This window comes from Mustela erminea, chromosome 3 (assembly GCF_009829155.1).
Source record: "Mustela erminea isolate mMusErm1 chromosome 3, mMusErm1.Pri, whole genome shotgun sequence".
NCBI classification, from domain to species: domain Eukaryota; kingdom Metazoa; phylum Chordata; class Mammalia; order Carnivora; family Mustelidae; genus Mustela; species Mustela erminea.
Genome location: NC_045616.1, coordinates 63,592,589 through 63,613,691, shown reverse-complemented (window position 1 = coordinate 63,613,691; position 21,103 = coordinate 63,592,589). Strand labels below are relative to the sequence as shown.

Here is a 21,103-nt window from a genome sequence, read left to right as displayed (position 1 = left end):
AATGTAATGGATTTTCAGGAACGAGAACACAGAGGATGTAAAATGTGAGTGGAAATAGTTTCTATAATACATTGTACTTAATTTTAATGATTCCTAATCTTAACCCTGATAACCAAGTAAGTTAAGAAAAACTCCTAATTGTTGCTACAAGGTATGATACCAAAAATGATTAGCTCTTATTTTATCTCTTAAGTTTAGTGACTGAAATAAAGTTATTCATAGTTGTTATTTTTTGGGTTTTTTTAAAAGATTTTTTAAAATTTATTTATTTGACAGTCAGAGATCACAAGTAGGCAGAGAGGCAGGCAGAGAGAGAGGGAGGAAGCAGGCTCCCTGCTGAGCAGAGAGCCCAATGCGGGACTCGATCCCAGGACCCTGAGATCATGACCTGAACCGAAGGCAAAGGCCTAACCCACTGAGCTACCCAGGCGCCACCTCCTATTCATAATTGTTTTTAAAACTAACAGTAGAAAGCAAGCAGAGATCCAGAATATTTGAGCAGGTTTTTTAGGCACTTGGAAGAATTTTTTTCAAATGTTCAATTCTTTTATCTATATCAATAGTACTGCTTTGTCTTAACAAAGGTGGACAATAAAATTGGGGCTCTGAAGAATGCAAACCCCAAATATTATTACAGTGTGGAGTCTAACTGTACCCCAATATCTAGGAGTTCAATTAATTATCCTCCATGGTGTGATTACTTAATAAACTGGCAAAATTGAAAAATTTTTTTTTTTAAAGACTTTATTTATTTATTTGAAAGAGAGCAGGCATGCAAGTTGGCAGGGGGAAGGGAGAGGGAGAGGGCTAAGTATCCCCATGCGGAGATCAACAAGGGGACATGGGATCAATTCCAGGACCCTGAGATCATGATCTGAGCCTAAATCAGCCCAATGCAGAGCTCAGTGCAGGACCCTGGGATCATGACCTGAGCCAAAGGCAGACACTTAATGACTGAGCCACCCAGGCACCCCTGAAAAAATGTTCTTTTAGGTATAAGAATATTAAATTTTCATACTGATTAAAGTAATAAATAAAATGTTCATGCTATCATTTTTACATAAATGATATTAATATTAGTTCAGAACATTTCTACAGTTCCGTATTACTTAAGTTTATTATTCTAGGAAGAAGAAAGAAAAGGAAGGAGGAAGAGAGAAAGGAGGAAGAGGAATCCACAACCCAAAGAGTACACAACAGCTCATGGAAGAGAAATCCTTAGGCAAAGAGACTAGAAATTTACCCATGTGAAAACTAGTAGTCTCTCTTTTTTTAAGATTTTTATTTATTTATTTGACAGAGACAGATACAGTTGAGAAAGGAAACACAGGTAGGGGCAGTGGGAGAAGGAGAAGCCAGGAGCCCGATGGGGCTCCATCCCAGAACCCTGGGATCATGACCCGAGCCAAAGGCAGATGCTTAATGACTGAGACACCCAGGCGCCCCAAAACCAGTAGTCTCTTAAAATTCAAACTTCCAGTATATACTGGCTGCCTAACATTCAAAGTGAAATTGTCATAGTTCAGTAGTGCTTATTTATATTAAACAGTCCATTAAAGTCCATGCAATACATTTTTAACTATCAATTTAAACTAACAAATTACATATAAACTTATGACTGCCTGGAATCAAAGCTCTTCTCCAAGACTTACCACTCCTCATCTCAAAGCAAAGCAATGTTTTAGGGATGAAGCAAAATAAGTATTTGGGGGCCAGGAAAAAAATTAATGAATGGGCAAATAAAGCATGCACGTCATGTAAGTTGTACCTCCAGAAAATCTACTTTTTTTAGAAGATAAAACTAATCTATAAGAAAAGAAGTAGGCCAGGGAGCAATGGGGGCAATGGTTACAAAGATGCACAAGAAAATTTGGGGGTACAAAAAAACCCTGGGGGGTACAGATTATAATTGTCCAAACTCAACTGTCCAACTAAAATGGATACATTTTAAGAAAGTAAATTGTATTTCAACAAAATAAAGAAAAAAGGCAAGCTTGTTTCCATATAATAGAATCCCACCAAAAGAGAATTCTGATTACACCAATCATATAGCTCACAAAAAATAAGAACTTTGAAATACTGTCCTAAAGCTGCTAGGTTCTTTACCTAGAATGGTTCTAGTTTCTTCTCTCTTTTGACAATAATACTAACTTTCTAAGTGTAGTATTTCTATACTTTAGTCATATTGGTTTGGTCAAGTTTCTCATTAAATACTGAAGACTGGCATTAAAAACAAGAATCTATCTGTAACAGACTAAAAATATAAGGTACTTCTTCAGTCACTTATCTTAGACACCTACGTGTCATTCATTTCTAAACAGAAATTAAACTGCCTATTTAAATACAGAACCATCCTCTAATTTACAATAAAAATTTTACAGTATTAAAGTAGATTCTAAGTATTTGCAAGATTCAAAATCAATTCGAAATTTAAATCTAAATAAATCTACGATCTTCAACTAGTTGCTTTTTGTCAATAAGTCTTGGAGGAAGTAAAAACTACTTTTTAAAAAAGATCTTTTAAGGGACGCCTGGGTGGCTCAGTTGGTTAAGCAGCTGCCTTCAGCTCAGGTCATGATCCCAGCGTCCTGGGATCGAGTACCACATCGGGCTCCTTGCTCCGCAGGGAGCCTGCTTCTCCCTCTGACTCTGCCTTCCACTCTGTCTGCCTGTGCTCACTCTCGCTCGCTCTCTCTGACAAATAAATAAATAAAATCTTAAAAAAAAAATAAATAAAATAAATAAAAAGATCTTTTAAGATCTTGAAACAAAACAGAAATACCAAGTTTTTCTAAAGGTCTTTTCACCATAAAACATACTTATTTCCTCATCTATTTTTTCAGGTTCCACTATTTCAAAACAAGCAGTATTTCCTCGAGATGATAGAATAAAGACTTTACTACAGTAATAATTGATAGTGTCATACATTTAAAGTAATGGCTCTTAACTGAATGTGGAGACTGAAAGTTTAGTGTAATTGTATATCTACCTCTAATAAAGTTTCACTTAAATAAATTCCATTATGAAGCATAAAAAATCATTCCAAGGATAAAGAAATAAACTATAAGCGCTTGTGCTATTATTCAATTTAAATAATGGAGATTCAGTTGTCACTATTTCAGTCAACAAGTGCATAAGGTAAGTTAAATACGAATAAATGTTTAACAAATATATGTATATTTGTTATATGTATATGTATATTTGATAAATGTATATCACATATGTATCTTCACTGCTTAAAATCTAGTCATTCTGGGGGTGCCTGGGTGGCTCAGTGGGTTAAGCCTCTGCCTTCAGCTCAGGTCATGATCTCGGGGTCCTGGGATAGATCCCCTGCATCAGGCTCTCTGCTGAGCAGGGAGCCTGCTTCCCCGACACCTGCCTGCCTCTCTGCCTACTTGTAATCTCTTGTCTGTCAAATAAATAAATAAAATCTTAAAAAAATAAAATCTAGTCATTCTGGAAATGTCTGTAACTGTGCCAATGATACTGACATTGCATAGAACATTCCTGATGGTATTACCACATATTTAGAGTAATTTTATGACACAGCCACAAGATGGATCTATAATTTTGGGAAGTCACAGAATAAAAATTAAAGAATACTCTCATCACTTTAAAGAAGTATCTTCAAACTACATAATTAAGCTTGACTGCTTTTCTTATTCACATAATGTGGCTTGATTGTTTTAGGTTTCTGTAAAAAAAAATCCAATCTATCAACCAAGATATCAACATTTTAAAAACATTTGGTCATAGGTATTAAAGATATATATATATATATTTTCAATATTTTATTTATTTATGTGACAGAAAGAGACACAGCGAGAGAGAGAGAGAGAGAGAGAGAGAGGCGGGGGAGCGGGAGAGGGAGAAGGGAGGCTTCCTGCTGAGCAGGGATCCCCATGGGATGCAGGGCTCGATCCCAGCACGCTGAGATCATGACCTGAGCCGAAGGCAGCCACTAAACGACTGAGCCACCCAGCTGCCTCATCTAAAAGAAAAGTTATAAAATCTATTCTGAAAAGGGGCAATGTTCCTTCCTGACATCTCTTTTGGCTTCCCAAGATGTTCACTTTGAAGGCAACAATACTCATCCTGAATTAATAAGGTATGCTTTTTGAAAGCAAAGTGAGGTGAGGTCAGCAAAAATGGAAATGGGAAAAATTTACTTTACTGCCATAACTGATATTCTGTTCAGTGTTCTTAAAAATTGTAACATGCTTTCAAAACCTCATTAGTATGATTTTGGGACTAATACTTCAAAGGTATGCTGGCTTTTTCTTAATCCAACTCACTGTTCCACAAGAAAAAAGAAGTTGAGCTTACTTAAAACCTGTAATTACCAACATAAAATATTTTGAAAACACAAAATTCTATCTAAAATTAATAATGCAGAACTCAAGGGTGCCTGGGTGGCTCAGTGGGTTAAAGCCTCTGCCTTCGGCTCAGGTCATGATCCCAGGGTCCTGGGATCGAGCCCTGCATTGGGCTCTCTGCTTGGTGGGGAGCCTGCTTCCTCCTCTCTCTCTGCCTGCCTCTCTGCCTACTTGTGATCTCTGTCTGTCAAATAAATAAATAAAATCTTAAAAAAAAAAAAAAAAGTAATGCAGAACTCAAATACAGCTATGATGGAATATTCTTCCCTTTCAATATATCTGCTTAAAGTTCCTCATAGAATGCTTTGCAAAAATATCCTTCTTTCCCAATGTGCGTATTTCTAAACCAGATTCCTGAAGATGTTATGCATAAACACAGAATGCTATTTTTGTTCAGTGAAATATTTACTTGTACACATCCTACATAGAACAAGGTTTACTGCTTTTAAATACTACAATACCACACCTTTATTATAGTATTCCTTTTTATTAAAACAATCCCACAACAACAAAAAAACCCCATAATCTTTTGGCCATTAGAGGGGATCAGAAGCATTTTCCGAGTATCAGTAAACTGATAAGAAGGTTACTACTGGTCAAAATACAATAGTAACCTCCAGACTAATTCCTTCATGTGTACCTTTACACATACAACTTTTTGAGAAAAAAATAAAAATAAATTAAATCATATCAGTTCAAAGTTACAAGTTTAATAAGACACAGAAATACCTAAGAACTGCTTTGAAAAGAAAACTTCCTCAAAGTCACAATTAAATTCTGAATTTTGGCCTAATCATATGAGAGAGAAACTTATACGTTATCATTTTATACAATCTGTTCATCATTCCATCTAGACTCTAAAGGCAGTGGTTAAAAAACATAGCAAAAAGGCTGACTTATTTTAACAGCATCCACCTTTTGAAAAACTTATTCTTTTTCCTAACAACACTCTCCAGTAAGAAACACAGCAAAGAAATTAAGACAGAAATGAAGTAACTTCCTCATGGTATCAAGAATCCTCTAGTTCCCCCTGCCCCTCCTGCCCCCAACTACATTGTCTCTTTCTATTTTAACTATGAAAAGAGAGAATATACAAGATTAAATGCTAACATAAAAACAATGGAGCATTTTTCAGAAATTAAAATTCTGAAACCCATAATAAAACCAAATAAGCTTGCTAAGTTGTGAACATTCATAGATCTTATTGTTTTATGAGACTGACGCGCTACCTACTGTGCTAACGAGGCACCTCATAGATCTTATTGTTTTAAAGCAAACCACATGAGAAGTGAGACACTATTTAACCAATATAACTGTGATTTAAAATATCATAAAAGTTGCAGTGGCAACAATTTTTTTTGTCTAAGTAAATGTAAACATATTATTTGAGATAAGAAAATCTGGCATAGCAATTTCATGCTCATAAACATTAAAAACTCATCTATTTAGCCTTTCAAATACTTATGGACACCCCCCCCCCCCAACCCAGCAGCAGCCTCTAAAACTGCAAGAACCCAAGAATAAAAGAGAAGGTTCTAGTACCTACTAAAAACTTTACAAGTCAGTCACTACCTTCTTGGGTTTAATTTTCTTATCTTTAAAATGATATGGGTAGTATACGGCTGTCATTCTCTGCACTAAACCTAAATACCTAAACATGGGGTAAAAATGTACATATGCAGTGGAGGCCAAATGTAAGGCAGTCCTTTGTTGAACCAGATGGAAAGATAAAACACAACTCATTGATAATAACATACTATGAAGAGAAGGTCAACTCAGAGTAATTTCCAGAAATTACATTACCTCATGAATCAAAGAAAACTTAAAATATATTTAAGAAAATGGTCTTAGAGAGGATTTTACCATATTCTAATTGCCTAAATCTCAACAGCACTCCACTGAGTAGAATATTTTTTTCAAATAATACTAGAAAATAGAACATTTGCTCAGATTAGTCCCAGAAATATTCTTTTCTTTTCAGATCCTAGTCATTCTTATATCATAATTTAAAACCCAGTATCAATAAGGTAATTTAAAGGTCATTTATGGAACTTGGTTATTTATTTTGCATTTTCTTCTCCTGGAACACGAGATGAGGTTTCCTTTACAGAAATATCTAAATAGGCCAAGTGCTGTAATGAGATGTGAAGCTGGAGGAGTTAAACAGGGCCTTCTCACATACCCTAGTTAAATGTTAAAAGAATGTTAAAATAGGAAATGAGACACTGCCTACCTATTACAATGAAAAGTACTACAAAAATGCCCAAATACAACATAGTACAGAAGTAGTAGAGAGTAACAACAGCTACCCCCACTCTTTTCTTGACTTCAGAGCTCCCTTTCTTGCACTTAAAATTTAGGGCTTTGGATTCCCTAATACATCCTTGTAGCTAAAGGGGAAATTAGTAAGCTACCAAGTACTTCCTCTGTACTAAAAGCTTTTTGACACAATCAGTAACACAAAAGATGATTCTAAAGAACTTTGACACTCCGAAATTCAGACTTATCTTTTAAAAAAAATTCCTCCCTCCTTTAAGGGATTCTGGAGGTCCAGCTATCTTTTTCCTGTGACATTAAAATGGAGGTGAGATATAACTAGATAACTATCAAATGAAGTGGTATAAAGACAGTCTATTCAACATTTTTTCCACCTTAGTTTTAGAAAACAAATACCAAGGGATAGAGAGATCTTTCCTATTTTGCTCTGAAAGGAGAGTTGATGAGGGCTGAGTAATTTTCTAAAAAAAAAAAGTTTTAGATATTAATTCCAGAAAGCCACCTTGAATACACTGTAACAACAACAGTAAAAGCTAAACTTGGGATATTTACCTTGTACCAGGCATGATGCCAACACTTTAAGTGCATTATCTCATTTAATTCTTGTAACAGCCTATGTGAAATAGGTACTATTATTATACCCATTTTACAGGTGATTTGATTTAATGTCTTTAGCATCACAGAACAGGTTAGTAAGGGAGCCAGGATTTAATTCCAGATTCAAGTGCCCCTGATGTTAATCATTATGCTATACTGTTCCAACATCCAGAGATTTTGCTTCTACATCTTTCAAATCTCTTTTTAAAACCAATCCCGAAAATAGTTCTCCTGATTAGATTTTATTGTCCCACTCCCATTCTAGTTTTTAAAAGTAGTATCTGCTTGTGTAAGGAAAAAAGTACAAAACTACCTCCAATCTTTTTAACTGAGAGTTATTCTTCACTCTGGTATATTTCCTTATCCTCTGTACATTTTCCTCTCAAAAGCTTAAGATAAAGTTTATTTCTTTTTTAAAGATTTTAGTTATTTATTTGACAGAGAGCGAGCACAAGCAGAGGGAGCAGCAGAGGGAGAGGGAGAAGCAAACTCCCCGCCAAGCAGGGCCCCCCAAAATGCCAGGACCCCGGGATCACAACCTAACCCGAAGGCAGATGCTTAATCGAATGAACCCAGATGCCCCTGAGATAAAGTTTATATCCTGTTTTCCTTTCCATGTAATATAATTTTCTCCTTACAATATAGCTTTGTTAGTGTTCTATTATACTATGATTCTGGTATTTATTAGGCATATCATTAGGCCTGTATATTTTTCTGGTCTTTGTATTTAGTATCTACTGTCTTCCTACATAACGCATTTTTCCTGCAGGTTAGTTGTATTTTTATGATAGTTTCCAGAAGTAGATTGCTAGGTTTAAGGGTATGAGCACTTCTGATATCTCTTGTCAAGTACTTTCCAGAAAGACTGCACTGATACACATTTCATGTGCAGAATATGCAGGTCTTTGTTTCACTGTAACTTTACAGTATTATTAGGGTTTTTTTTTACCCTTTTTAAGTGAGGTAGATTAAAAATGTATTCTGTGACTTTTTGTTTTCATTTTTGTAGAAGTGATATATGTCTACTGTAAACATTTCAAGCAATATAAATAATACTGAAAACTACAAAAAAGAAAACGAAAATTTGGGCCATTTAGAAATCACCAATGTTCCCTCTACCATATACTTCTTTGCATGTACAGCCTTACATTTGTACATAAATGACATTATACTGTTTTGTAGCTTTTCTTCCACACAGTAATAAGTTATGGTTATTTTTTCATGTTTGATATAGATCTCAATTTCCTCCCCACCCCCTAAGAAAGGAATACATACCTTTTTTAGTAATTTTAGGTTTGGGGCCAAAGTCCCAGAATAATAAAGAATGTTCATCTGCTGACCACGATTTTTTTTTTTAAGATTTTATTTATTTATTTGACAGACAGAGATCACACAAGTAGACAGAGAGACAGAGGAGGAAGCAGGCTCCCTGCTGAGCAGAGAGCCCAATGTGGGGCTCAATGTGGGGCTTGATGCAGGGCTCGATGTGGGGCTTGATCCCAGGACCCTGGGATCATGATCTGAGCCTAAGTCAAAGGCTTTAACCCACTGGGCCACATAGGCGCCCCTGCTGACCACTGTTTTATGTGCCTATATTTCTTTTAGGATCTTTGTGGAGAAGAATTTATGGTTCTGTTTCCTTGGCTAATTATAATCTTACATTTCATCAAACCTGCAAATACTTCTTAAACATTGTAAAACCTGTTTTTTCAATTTCTGGAACATTTGAGGGTATTCAAAAAGCAACAGTAACTAAAATAGTAAATTTTAACAATAACAAATAAATAGTAAGTTTTGCCACTGTCCCTTCTTTGCAATTAGATAAAAAGAACAGAATTATGACTTTTTAATCCCATGCCTACAGAGCTTTCTTCTGAAAGAAAATAGGCATTGGCTTGTTTTGGGGGGGCAAACCATAAAGTAAGTTAAAAGAGTAGTAGTGATACTTTGTTAGATTTGCTATTAGATTTTTTAAATTTTATTTTCCCCTACAAAGTGTTTCTAGAGTAGTAATATAAAGGAATATCCTGCCTATATTAGGGTTGAAGGGGAATACAGTATTTAACATTTATCAAGCACTTATAATATAAATATTACAAAGTATTAAAGATTTCTTCACTATGAGGCACACTTCTTATTTCCTTGTCTATTTCTTTAAGTTCCACTATTTCAAAATATGTAACATCTCCTTACAACAGACATATGTTAGAACAAAAGACTCCCATTAGAGCAATCCTGATGTAACACATTTTAAATAATGGATTGTAAATGAATATGACAGGAGTTTAGTGTAATACTATTTCTCCCTCTAAAGTACCTTAAAAGCAAAATATGGACTTGATCCTATGGGAAATAGGAAGCCAAACGAGATTTAAAACCAGAAATAAAGAATCAGATATCTATTTTTAAAGGATTACTCTGGCTATACGAGAAAGGATTTTAGTTAGAAAGCTGGAGAATTTATCCAACCAAGTCACTCAGTGACCAGAACTAAAGAAAAGCAATGGTAAAATAAAGAAAGGGAATTAAATGATGACAATACCTAATTACACCTCTATCCCTCTACAGATCAAAGGAAAGTTTCTGAAAAGAAAAAGTGTCTAGGAAATGAACAGTGACAGAACTCGTATAGACAATCTTATCTCATCTGTCAAGGTTATAGGCTTTCTGTGAATGAAAAATGGCAAGAATTGTTTTCAACTAGGATAACATTTTAACCTGTAGGATATTCACTTATTTTGCTACCTATTCTTACTGTTTCTAACCCAAAGTTTTCTTTCATCCTTCAATTCCAAATCAACCCAGAATATTTACCAGACAACAAGACCATGTGAGCAAAATCTTTTTTAAAGCTACGAGTTAAAAAGATTTGATGAAAAGAGCAGTTTTGTGTTCTTTGATTTTTTTTAAAAAACATTTTCTCCCAGATAATGTCCAATAAACTCAGTAAGTAAAATTAGAGAATAGTTTTCACTGATGTCAAATGTGTAAGCTATGCCACCCACCACTACTTTTGTACATCAAACAGAAAAAAACAGAATCCCATCTGTCTTGGTAACTGTCAGAAATATTTCCTCCTGATTAAATAAAAATTCAAATACAAACACAGTAAAAAAAAATGACTTGTAGCATAAAGCCTCATTTTAATATTTTCTACAGTAATGATATGACAGCTATTGAACTCTAGATTAACTACCTTTTAAAAATCTTTCCTATCTAAAGAAATATTTTGTAAGCTAACTATAGACTAATAAAGGATAGAAAAATAAGCTGAAAATCTAGTAATATTCATCTAAATTGTTAGTGGCAAGTGACGTAGAAAATGGAGTTTGGACCTGAAGGCCAAGAGAGAATTCTTGAGATGTCTGTGGTGCAGAAAGGCAGTATTATTAAAGCACAGAGACAGAACCTGGTGGGCAGCAAGAGCTGAACTGAGGTTGTGATGTGTGACTGACTATGTACCTTCAAGCTGGGAGGGGGTTACAGAAGACAAAAGCCTCCAAGGGATTCTGGAAACAAAGTTTCCAGAACGCTGGGGGGGCTGGCTATTGTCAGGAAAATGTCATTTATCACTGCCTAGTAAAACCTTAGTCATGAGGCCCTTCAGAAGTATAACAGTGGAGCATATGCTTGGAGGAGGACTGCCAATATGTATTTTAGGGGGTAAGAGATAAAGGTAGTTTCCAAGGTAATTTCTGTACATTAAAGGAGATTTATAGGATCCTGGGGGATTAGGATAATGTTAAGATAAGATTATCTTTTTGCCCTTAGCAAAGTACTAACATTGAGGCAGCTGAGTTCCTAGAGAAATGTCACTCTGCCTTTTCAAGGACTTGTCAATGGGCTGTAGGCAGTAAGGACATTTAATTTTTTTCTTTTGCCTTTGTTTCCCATGTCAGCAAATATATGGTATTATAAATACTTGCAAATTTGGTAAATGCTATACAAAATTATACATTTTCAGAACATTATTATTTGTATAACTGCCGATCCCACCTTACCTTTTAAGCACAAGTAAATACGTAATTTATTATAAATGGACCAAGAGTGGCCAATTCATAGTAACCTGGAGTGAACAGGCAATCAAATTTTCTTAAGACATTCACTTTGAGAAATGCCAAGAGATTCGAGCAGTTAGCAGTAGGAGCTAAAGCTGAAAAGAAGCCAAACAGGAAAAAGTCATGACAAACCAAGAAAAAAGAAACCAAGAGTAGGATGGGAGAGCAAAAGTTACTGATAAACGTAACTATGAAAGAGAGAAAAGAACAAAATGAAACTAAGCTACACTAATTGTAGGTGGGGGAGGCAGGTGATAGGAGAGTAACTGAATTTTGTTAATAAGACCACTCAGAGTTAAGTATACAGATCCAGTTTTCTTTGCAAGTAGTGCATTATAATTTTTCCTGGTTCATGGCAATATTCCCATTTCTCAAGGTCAACATGGGTTGGCTTGTATTCCCTGTAACCTAAAAACCTTAATTAAAATAAATGGACCTATGACAACAATCAATACTTGCGTAATCTTTTGGAATTTTCAATATTCATCTGATCTGGACAACTATGTTCAGTGTTAGTAGATACTGCAAAAGTGTTTCCCGAAGTGTTTGTACCACCTTACACCTGTTGCTCCACATCCTCATCAACACATCATATTAAGTCCTTTTTTTTCTTTTTATTTCTTAAAGTTATACTGCCTGGTAGAAGGTGGTACCTCCTGTGGTTTAAATTTGTGGTTTAAAACAAAATTAACATAATGTGTATGTTTATTATCCATTTGAATATCCTGTTTTATGAAGTGCCAGTTCAAGTCTTTCGCTATTTTTGTTTTAATTTGAGCTGTGTAAACTTTTCTTACTGATTTGTAGAAATGTCCCTGTCTTTCTTTCTTTCTTTCTCTTTCTTTCTTTCTTTCTTTCTTTCTTTTTTTTTAAAGATTTTATTTGACAGAGAGAGAGATCATAAGTAGGCAGAGAGGCAGGCAGAGAGAGAGGGGGGAAGTAAGCTCCTCGCTGAGCAGAGCGCCCAGTGTGGGGCTTGATCCCCGGACCCTGAGATCATGACCAGGGCCAAAGGCAGAGGCTAAATCCACTGAGCCACACAGGCGCCCCAGTCCCTATCTTTCTGACATAAAATGTTGTTAAGCTATATCCCAACTGGCTACAAAGTTAATATGATTAGCTACCTAAATATCTTCTTTTTCTCCCTGACATAAAATCCTTGGATTCCTCTTTTACTATCTTGGTAAAAGATAAAGACCTTCCACAGATTAAAAAAAAACATGGCTGATATAAATTAATGACATTCCCTCTTTTCTATATGATATGCTTTATCATATGGAAAAGTATAAAGTATATGATATACTTTATTGAGTATTTAGGCATCATATGGAAGTACAAAATGCAGATGTCAGCTCAGGCAAAGTCAGCTTTCAAAAATCCAGGTAACAAAAACTTACAAAGTTAAATTATTTTTATTCCAGAACCCTATGAATATTAAAGAAAGTTGGTATTTTATTTTCCTTGGTATCACCTCAAACCTCGAAAGTGCTGGCTGACAGTGTGTAGGATCTATATTTAGGTGTTAAAAGAAAATTTACTAACCATGTACAGATTACCAGTATAAGCAATTCAGCAACTAACTCGTACTGGTAGGAAGTGACCAAATTCTTAACCTTAATGGGAGAAACATCCAGAAACATAAGGAAGTTTTTTGCTAGTTAATGTAGTCCAGTTGTGTTCCCAACTACTTGGTTTTTCTACAACTTACATGAGAAAAATGACAGATCCTTGACTGCTCTGGCAGCTGCTAGACTTGTACTTCTCTCAAAAATTAAAACTCATTAATGTAAAGGAAAAGTAAAATTTGATTCCATCTTCTTCCCTCTGTCACCATGATATGGTGCAAATAGGTAAATGGAAAACTGATGTAATCCACAAATCACATGAAATTACTTATACAAAGAATAATACACTAGGGTGTCTGGCTGGCTCAGTCAGAGGAGTGTGTGACTCTTGATCTCGGGCTCTTGAGTTCAAGCCCCATTTTGGAGGTAGAGATCACTTACATAAATAAAAACAAAAGTTAAAATGTGGTTAAAAAGTTATATTTGCATTCTTAAGTCTTTGCCAAGTAAACCAGACTCAAAATACAAAGTCAAGTTTTATGATAATCATTTATAAAGCAGACAAATACAGAAAGAATCTCTAGTATCTGTTAAGGACATTTTCCAGTTATTACAGTTGATTAAATATGACAGAGATATGACTTTATATGACCTAGATATTTAAGAAGTGCTAAGAACTAACAAGTATATTCTGCCATATAGCTATTTTAAAATAGTTTCCTAATAAGCTTATGTCAAATTTTTTTTTTTTAAAGATTTTATTTATTTATCAGAGAGAGAGAGGGGGAGAGAGCGAGCACAGGCAGACAGAATGGCAGGCAGAGGCAGAGGGAGAAGCAGGCTCCCTGCCGAGCAAGGAGCCCGATGTGGGACTCGATCCCAGGACGCTGGGATCATGACCTGAGCCGAAGGCAGCTGCTTAACCAACTGAGCCACCCAGGCGTCCCGCTTATGTCAAATTTAAGACAAAGAAATTACAGTGTCAAATAAGCAGAAACTGCTCTTAAAAATAGAGAAAAAGTACCAAGATCAGGTTGTCTCAGAGATAGCATGAGAAAAATTATTTCATTATGTCAAAGAACAACACAGTTTTTAAGAGGTCTTTGAAGTGAGTCTTGGGCATCATTTAGGTGGCTCAACCGTGAGAGTATTTTGGTAAGAAAGTTTTTTCATACTCCATCTCATTTCAGGCAAACATGTAACTTCATCTCAAAAGTTGTTTTGCATCTCATTTCCTCAGAAATCCCTATACTTCTCAGGCTGAGAATAAACCTTTCTTCTGAAAGTATTCAACAGAGCTTCAGATACGAATTAGTGGGCCTTCACAAAGGGATACTGATAAATCTATAAACATTAAATGATAAAACACCTGCCTGCAGATTCCCATTACAGAAAAAAAAAACACTTAAAATAATTATCATTTGGATTCTTCCTCCCTTACTGTGTATCTTCCTATGATTCCTCATGTCTTGGATAATGTCCAAAATGTAGGGAAAGTCTGCATGACCCATGATCACCAAAATTTCAGATCTACTAAGGTTCTCCCTTATAGAAATAAAGGAATGTCATGATTACCACAAACAAACTGTCAGAGCCAAAGAGCATGTAACTTTTTCAACATGATTCTTACATCTGCCAGTACTACAACAGTCCTCCTGCTAGGTTTTTTGAGAGGTGGGGGAGTATATTTCTTTCATGGTAAAAAGAAACTATGCTTAGTCAAAATCACATGGCAGGAATAATCCTATGATTCTTTTAAATAATCACACTTCTTTGAAAAGCTAATCATGCAAAAAATGTTCACAGAGGTCTTTTGATAATACACAGACACATCTAGAAGAAAAATATGTTTAACCCAAATAAAAACATCTTAATCTTTACATTCATATAGCTTTTAGTTTTCAAGTAATTTTCACAAACACCATCTCATTTGATCTCAAGACAACATGAGAGATGGTCAGAGATTTTAAAAAACAGCAACAAAAACCTTGTCTTTAAATATCACTTATTTAGGGGTGCCTAGGTGGTTCAGTTGGTTAAGGGTCCAACTCCTGATTTCGCCTCAGGTCATGATCTCAGGTTCATGAGATAGAGTCCACTGGGTGGGGAGTCTCCTGAGATTTTCTGTTGCTCTCTCCCTCTGTCCCTCCCCCTGCTAGCTCTCTTGCTTGCTCTCACTCTCTCTCTCTAAAAATAAAATAAAATAAAATAAAAATCATTTACTTAGTAGTGTCTCAAATCTTGAGATATGCAGAATACGAATGCACTCCACACAATAAAACAACCACACTATTTCAAAATAAAATTACTGATCTGGTATACATATGCCCCACAGTATCGAAATAGAATCTTTGAATTTAAGAATGACCTCAGGAATATCTTTCTTTCACAAGGGTCACTGTCTACTGTCACAACTAATTATGCAACTTCGAATATAATGACCACATTTAAATCAAAGAATCATCTTTTTAAAATTTTTCTTCTAGTGAGCAAGTTATTCTTGGAATGAATACCAAGGAGAAAAAACAGCACCAGACAGAGAATACAGAACCTACTGTATTTCTGTCAAAAATCATTTTTACACCAAACACGAAGATTAAAAGAAAAACAAAAACTTCATAAATCATAAATTTCCCCCATAAAATCTGCTTTACAAAATACTATAAATTATTTCAACTAGAAAATCAATGAGTCTAGGGCGCCTGGGTGGCTCAGTGGGTTAAGCCGCTGCCTTCGGCTCAGGTCATGATCTCAGGGTCCTGGGATCGAGTACCGCGTCGGGCTCTCTGCTCAGCAGGGAGCCTGCTTCCCTCTCTCTCTCTCTCTCTGCCTGCCTCTGTCTACTTGTGATTTCTCTCTGTCAAATAAATAAATAAAATCTTAAAAAAAAAAAAAAAAGAAAATCAATGAGTCTAATGCTTTGCTGATTCCTACAAAGTTGTGTAGCTAAATCTTTAAGGAGATTATGGTCTAAAATAAACACTAAAGATACGAACACATACAAAAACCATGGGAATATTGTGATTCAAGAAGTCTGACAGTTTAAGTCAACAAAATATATTTCACATAAATACATACTTATAGGATGGCAGAAGGACTTGTTGGCCAAAAGCTCGGGTTCTCAGGTCAGAAAGACCTGGGTCTAAATGCTGGCTCCTTTACTAATTAATTAGCAAATTGACCTTGGACAAATTATTTAACCTGTGTCTCAATTTCTTCATCTATAAAAATAGGATAATGTGAACCTTATAAGACTATGAGAGTAAGAAGAGATAAAGTATGTTTATCCCCATTATCTGACATACATTAATTCTCAAAAATGTTAGCTATTACCACTACAATATTACTATCGTTAAAGAGGTCCTATAATATAGAACTTTTGGTGTATGTGAGTGTGTGGGGGTGTTAAACAGATTAATATACACAGTTATTAGAATGAGTAAAAGGGCCACATGGGAAGGAAAGAACAGAAACCTCCAACTTCTTCCAGATAATTAAAAAAACCAAAACCTGTCAGGGAAGCCCTAACAAAGGCTTAAGAGCAAGAAAAGGAATGCAGTCCCATCTGATGACATCAGAAGAGAAAAAGGCCCTCTGTTCCAAGTGTCCTGTGTCATAGTAATGGCAGCGGGTATAATGAGGAAGTAACTGTAAATAGAACTCTATGAGCTGGAAGAAAGGGAACTCATCAACTTTGTAGTACAACAATTTTGGTTTATCATGACAGAGTTATTTTGCTTGTTTTGTTTTTGTTCTGTTTTTGTGAGGGTGGTGAGGGTGGTATGAGGAGGAAGGCACACAAATAGCATACTGTCATCTTTCCTCCAAGTAACTTAACAAGGTCACACAGCTATTAAGTAGCATAAGCAGTAGTGCCAAGATTCATTCCCATAATTATTAGACCTCAGAATCCACCAAATGGTAGTCAAAATAATATAATGCTCTTTTTGACAGCCCAAGGGCAGAAAGATGAGTTCCTAGTTGTCTTGCACACATAATGGGAGAACTCAAATGATACAATCTAATCTATAGGAGGTAAGCTTATGGGAATTTTTTCCAAATATACACTTGTCTTTTTTTTTTTTCTTCCTTAGTAGGCTCCACACCCAGCACAGAGCCCAAAGCAGGGCCTGAACTTATGACCCTAAGACCAAGACCTGAGCTGAAATAAAAAGTTGGATGCTGGGGCAGCTGGGTGGCTTAGTGGGTTAAGCCTCTGCCTTTGGCTCAGGTCATGATCTCAGGGTCCTGGGATCGAGCCCCGCATCAGGCTCTCTGCTCAGCAGGGAGCCTGCTTCCCCCTCTCTCTCTGCCTCTCTGCCTACTTGTGGTCTCTGTCTGTCAAATAAATAAATAAAATCTTTAAAAAAAAAAAAAAAAAAGAAATCTTAAAAAAAAAAAAAGAAAAAAGTTGGATGCTTAACTGAATGAACCACCAAGTCGCCCCTCCAAATACTGAGTTTACCAGTGGAACTGATAGAAAGCAGAATGGATGCTTAACTGAATGAACCACCAAGTCGCCCCTCCAAATACTCAGTTTACCAATGGAACTGATAGAAAGCAGAATTAACATAAAATTGAATCCAAAGAAACCATGAACTAAAAGGTAGTAGAGTCTCAGGCAAGTTACTTAATCTAAACCTCGCTTCCTGTATATAAAATAGCACTTCCCTCACCTCTTAGGAGAGTAGGGAGAAAATAAACACATGAAATATATAATGCAGTAAGCAGTATTTGGATGATCCTCAGTAAGCAGGAGCTCTCACTGTTGTTGCTATTATCATCATCACGCTTTAACTATATGCTATTAATTATGAATTATCAATATAACAATGCATGCATAAATAGTAAAAAATTACTAAATTTAGGTTCTACATTCAATATTCTTTAGTGATACTGAAGAATGAATTAGGAAACATTTCCTCACTACTTCCCTGTTCCTGGTCTATGGGGAAAAAAAATTTGTTCAATACATGTGGTGATCACATTTGAATTTTCTCCCTCCTAAAAATTAGTTCAGCAAATCAAACAATTTATTTTTGGAATTCATATTCAATTTAAATTTTCACTGATATGTTGCTTAGTTGGCACATATCACTTAACTTATAGTACAATTAAATAACTGTTAATAATAACAATTAACATGATATCTCCTTCACTGTCTATGAATCAACTATTCTTAGAAATCAGAAATGAAAAGTCCATACAATGTATCTGAAATCCTGTGCTGAATCTTTTTTTTTTTTTAATCTTTTTCTAAGAACTTAAATTCACCCAAACTCTTCTCTCAGTTTAAGTCACACTGCTCTGGACCCAAAGATTATTACTATTATTATTATTTTTTAAAGATTTTATTTATTTGATAGAGATCACAAGTAGGCAGAGAGGCGGAGCGGGGGAAGGAGGCTCCCTGCTGAGCAATGCTGAGCTCCATCCCAGGACCCTGAGATCATGAACTGAGCTGAAGGCAGAGGCTTTTTAACCCACTGAGCCACGCAGGCGCCCTATTATTATTTTTTAAAGATTTATTTATTTATCTGAGAGAGGTGGAGGGAGTGCGCATGTGCATGGGGGAAGAGAGGAGAGTAAGAGAGAAAGAGAAAATTCTCAAGCACACTCCCCACCAAGTGGGGCTTGATCCCAGGACTCTGAGATCATGACCTGAAACAAAACCAAAAGTGAGCTGCTTAAATGACTAAACCATCCAGATGCCTGAGACCCCAAAATTGTACCTATCTGTTGTTCAAAGATGCAAAGAAATCAATGATATGGAAGAAATATAGCTTTATGCATTATTCTCCACTCAAGGAAAAAATACAAAAAGGGAACTTGCAGAGAATACTTGTTTGGCTTTACTAAGAAAAATAAGCAAAATAAAATATGCTTGATTAAAACAGAAAAAAACCAGCCCTGTAATCTATATCAGCTGATTAAGCCTTTAAGCCCTAAGTGAAAAATACAAAAATTAGTTCTATTTAATAACACCTTTAATTATTAGTAAGAGGACTGGGCTTCATTAAGTACACAATACTATCTCCTTATGTGCACATTTTGTAACTCTCACTGAATGCAGAATTCTTCATCCAAAAACAACACGTATAATTCAGTAAATTCAGTTGTCACTCCAAAGCCCTTTCTTTTTCTACTATCATAAATGAGAAAATGTATCAGCCACTCTGGTAAGTAACCTTATATCTATTACCTCCTGTATACCTTATATACACTAAGAAGAGGTAAATTATCACAAAACCCAAAGTTGTATATGGTGCATAGCAGAGGATGTAGTGTCTGAATCCAGGGCAGCCTAGATCCAGAGCATTCAGATTCTGAAATTCTAGCTCATCTCTTTTAAATAAAACTCTTTCTCATTTTTTCCACTTTTAGACCCTTTTCTAAAGTAATAAAATCAAAATAGCGTTCACAAAATTTTAAAATTTTATTTTTAAGTAATCTCTACACCCAACATGGGGCTTGAACTCATAACCTTGCAATCAAGAGTCACACGTTCTTGTGACCAAGCCAGCCAGGTGCCCTAACATCAAAAAAAAAAAAAAAAAAAAAAAGAAAAAAGAAAATCAGTATAATACTTAAGCTAAAACAGAGGGGGAAAAAATGGGCATCACGGCAAGTATTCTTGATGCCAGGAAAAATTCATTATCAATAATCAAGAAATAAAAGCTAATGCATGATCACTATCAAAAAGAACTTGTCTATAATACCCCAAACCAGACAGGTTTTTCTTGTTTTAGTGTGTGCATGTTGTGTGGGTACATGTTTTTGCACCTGTTAAATGACCAAAACAGGTGTTTCAACTACAACTTTGTGAAACCCAAACAAACAAGTACAGACAAGCACATGAATGAGTACGTACAAAGTTCTTTTTTTTTTTTTTAAGATTTTATTTATTTGACAGAGAGAGATCACAAGTAGGCAGAGAGGCAGAGAGAGAGAGAAAGAAAGGAGGAAGCAGGCTCCCTGCCTAGCAGAGAGCCCGATGTGGGACTTGATCCCAAAACCCTGAGATCATGACCTGAGTTGAAGGCAGAGGCTTAACCCACTGAGCCACCCAGGCAGCCCAGTACAAAGTTCTTTTAAGTCACACTCAGGAATGGCATCATGAATTTACATCCCTTCTTGTATTTTCATAATAAACTAAAATAGCTAATAAGCAGATTTGATATCAAATGTTTCTTTAGTCTACATAGCACTTACTTTTTTTGTTAAACATTTTATTCATTTGAGAGAGAGGTGGGGAGAGGGAGAAAGAGAGAGAGAGCGAGCGAGCATGGGGGTGGAGCAGAGGGAAAGGGAGAAGCGGACTCTGGGCTGAGCAGGGAGGGAGCCCACATAGGGCTCTATCCCATAACCTCAAATTGAGATCATAACATGAGCAGAAGACAGATGCTTAACTGACTGAGCCACCCTGATGCCCCTTATTCATGCTTTAAATAACAAGAATGTGGCTTACACATTTGATGTAAGAAATACTTTCTAAAGGTTTACTACTAAACAGCTTCCTATTTGAAACAAATTAAATGATTTACAAACGTTTATACTATGAAATTATCCAAATGGCTATAGATCACTATAAAAATTAACACTGAAGCTTCTAAATATTAGTTATACATTTAGTATTATTTCAAGGACCTTTTATCCAGATAATACAAAAGGCATTCACTATGAAGCATATCCTAAGTATAAAAATCAAGATATATTATATATATATATATTTTTTAAAGATTTTATTTATTTATTTGACAGAGAGAAATCACAAGTAGATGGAGAGGCAGGCAGAGAGAGAGAGAGGGAAGCAGGCTCTCCGCCGAGCAGAGAGCCCGATGCGGGACTCGATCCCAGGACTCTGAGATCATGACCTGAGCCGAAGGCAGCGGCTTAACCCACTGAGCCACCCAGGCGCCCAAGATATATTATATTTTTATTTTAAAAAGGTATATTTGTTTTAATTAACAATGAAGGACATTTGTTGGTATACCTCTCAACTTGCTAGATGGAGTGCTGCCCAACTCATAAATTGTTTAATAAAGCCAATGAGATCTTTAAAAAAAAAACAATTAAAAATATTTGTCATAACAAATTTCTTTAGAACAACTCAAATATTAGGAAAAAATCATTACAAAAACTTGTGTCTATACTGCTTTAATCTTTACCACTCAAATAATATTCAACTTTTTAATAACACGTTACATCTCAAAACTTTTTACAGGAG

The 21,103-nt window shown here is 35.6% G+C and overlaps 1 protein-coding gene across 3 annotated transcripts in view; it reads right to left on the bottom strand.

The window, feature by feature from the left end:
* CERT1 (ceramide transporter 1) overlaps positions 1 to 21,103 on the bottom strand; it is a 111,903-nt gene that overhangs the window by 55,413 nt on the left and 35,387 nt on the right. The window lies entirely within an intron of this gene.